Here is a 3,269-nt window from a genome sequence, read left to right as displayed (position 1 = left end):
AGAAGTTATCATCGTTTAGTGTCCTCTTGAGGACAACAAATATTTTATATTAATCATGCTAATTAAATAAAAATAATGACAAATCTTTTTTTTTCATAGTTGAAAAAAAAAAAACATGTTTATTGATTTTAAGATTGTAGGAAGCGGGGTGCAGAATTGCTGTAAGGCAACGAAAAAGGGCGATTTGTTGAATCAAGAAATAATTAATGAGATAATTGAAATGGGGATTAGTGGGGAAAGCAATGATTAACAAAATAGATTTTTAGGGCACGATCAAATTTCGGAATTGTGTTGCGATGTTGCTCCTCACATGGGTCCCCTATTTACGCACATCTTCACATAAGTTAGATTTTCACTTTCACTATGTGCTCCAAATGTGTAAAACACACACTCACATACAAAAAAAATAGATATTATTTTAAAATAGCTTCATGGAAAATCACTCTCAAGTCTCAAAGCTGTGGCCGAGCCAGAAATTTATATTAGAGGCTGAATTTTTACGGGATTTGAGGGCGGTAGCCCCCAATTTTTTTGAATATTTCGTACATTTTAATGCAATGAAATTAATAAAAATATATATTTTTTAATTAGAGATGGACTGAATTATTATTATTTATTAATAATAATAAAAAAAATATTTATAAAACAAAGTTGGGGGTTCAGCCCACCCTAGCCCTTACATGGCTCCGCCAGTGTCTCAAAGAACCATTTTGCCGAAATAGGGGGAAAAAAAGACACAAAGTCTCCTGTACACCCAGGTGTACCGTACATTTGGGTTGACCCGTATACTAATTTAAACTCGTATTTTGATCCAAATCGTGTAAAGGATACTATTCAGTTATACAAACGACATGCTTATAATTGACAATATTCAATTATTATATGAATGACACTGTAACATTTTAAAATATTATAGTGTTATTTAAAATATTATAATGTCATTTACAATCTTATAGTGTCAATTACAGGAAGTGTCATTCATATTTCTGAATGGTGTCAATTATACACAGTGTCATTTACAATGTTATAATATTATTTATACGTAGTGTCATTTGTACAACAGAATAATGTCAATTATAAGCAGTGTCATTTACACAATTTGAGTCAAGATGCGGGTCAGGATCTGGATACGGGTCAACCCGGTATACGGTACACCTGGGTGTACCAAGGGTCCAAGACCACCTCAAACAAAAGATCGCTCTCAAAGATGGTTTGTGCATTTCTTAAGTTAAAAAATAAATAAAGAATGCAAAATTTATGAGGTTTAATTTAGAATTGAGTGATGTAAATATTCTTGGAGATAAGCCTTTGTTAAAGATCTAGTGTGGGGGGAAGGGGGAGAATGTTCGGTGGCGGGAAGAGGTGGACAGAAAGGGTGGTGGCAAAAAATAGTGGATAAGGGAGGAGGAACGAGAGATCGGTGGTTCATCAATAATTTGAGGCGAAGAATTGGGGATGGACTTGAGACCAGCTTCTGGGAGGATGTGTGGGCGGTAGACAAACCCCTTAAGTTTGTGTTTCCGAGATTGTATAATTTGAGCCTGGATAAGAAAAGGCTAGTTGGTGAAAGCGGGTTTTGGGAGGGAGGGTCGTGGGTTTGGAGGGTGGAGTGGAGGAGGGAGTTAAGGGAGAGGGAGAAAGGGCTTGTGGAGGATCTCCGGTTGGTGATTGCTGATTTTGCTCCTTGTGTAGATGAAACAGACAGATGGAACTGGAATGCGACAACAGATGGATGCTTCACAATCAAGTCGGCATATGAATTTGTGGCAAAAACAAGACAGGACCAACAAGTTTTACCTTTGGAGATGGCAAAGGTTTGGAAGGCCCCAACACCAAATAAAGCCAAGGTGACGGCATGGAGATGTCTTAGAAACAGATTGGCAACATGTGATAATTTGAGTAGAAGAAATGTCCAGATCAGCGTGGAGGAGAGATGGTGTAATGCATGTGTTTCTAGTGAGGAAACGACGGAACACATGTTCCTCCATTGCCCGAAAGCAGCGGCGGTGTGGGACCAGATCTTTCAATGGCTCGACATCAAAATGGCAATTCCGAGAGATATCTTTCAACACTTCATTTCTTTCATTGCGGCTGGAAAAAAGAAGAGAGAAAGAAGACTGCTTAAAGCTTTGTGGGTGGGAACAGTGTGGTTGCTCTGGGAAAGCAGGAATGGTAGTCGTTTTCAGGACAAGGCTTGGGATATTGATAGACTTGTCTTACAGATTAAGGGGAGACTTTGGAGCTGGAACGAGGCCTACAAAATCGTGGAGTTAGGAATTCCTTTTACTTATTGGTGTTCCAAAGATTTTAAACTTGTTTTATTGTTTTGATTGGCATTCCTGATGCCTTGACCCCTTTTCTATCAATAAAATTTTACTTTACTGATCAAAAAAAAAAAAAAAAAAAGCCTTTGTTAAAGATGTCAGTTCTCGATTAGTATATACTATGTTTAACATAAAATAAGTCATGAGACGATATTTAATTGTTACTTGAAAAAACATAATTGGGATTTGGGAACCTATAGAAACGTTTGGTTTTAATCTATGGATTACCTTTGTATTATAATTATGATTATGATTTGGCCCCCAATTTAGAATAATTAGGGTCGGTAATACAAGTCGGTCTTGTAATCTTTGAGTGGTCAAAGTATTAGATTCTTATCTGGTACTATTATATACTATACCGATCGAATTGTATTTAATAGTTGGATTATTTGTTCGACTAAATTATTGTAGGAATTTGAGTATCCATGATTTTCATGCTACATTTAATTAAATATACGAACTATCAAAGCCCACTTTCGACCTTTGTCGCTGTAACAATAGTAACACTTAAATTATTATTTTTTTAGTCAAGTGTATTTTTAGTATTTAAAATGTAATAAATCAACTAATTTCATTTTCCTTCTATAATATCTTTGATGAAATATACAAGTACGTAGGTTATATTTTCTACGAATATGCGATCCTGAATGATGTCAATTTTGAAGTGAAAAAGAAAAAGGATCGAGAAGCAAGATAAACTCGAATTTGTACAAAGAGACAACCAATAAATGTGCATATACTACTCCATCTAGATTACTCACTAATACGAATAACCATATATAATTCTTTTGCTTGAAGATATATAACAAAATTGATGCATGAACCGTCTATTAGTTGATTATGATTCATAAAATATCGAAAGAAAACGTAGAAATTAGAGAAAATAAGCTCTAAATTTAATATTCCCATAACCTAAATCCCTTAATAGGTAGGGTTTAAAGCTAT

The sequence above is a fragment of the Salvia miltiorrhiza genome, chromosome 4 (genome assembly GCF_028751815.1).
Source record: "Salvia miltiorrhiza cultivar Shanhuang (shh) chromosome 4, IMPLAD_Smil_shh, whole genome shotgun sequence".
NCBI lineage: Eukaryota > Viridiplantae > Streptophyta > Magnoliopsida > Lamiales > Lamiaceae > Salvia > Salvia miltiorrhiza.
This window is presented reverse-complemented; position numbering follows the sequence as displayed.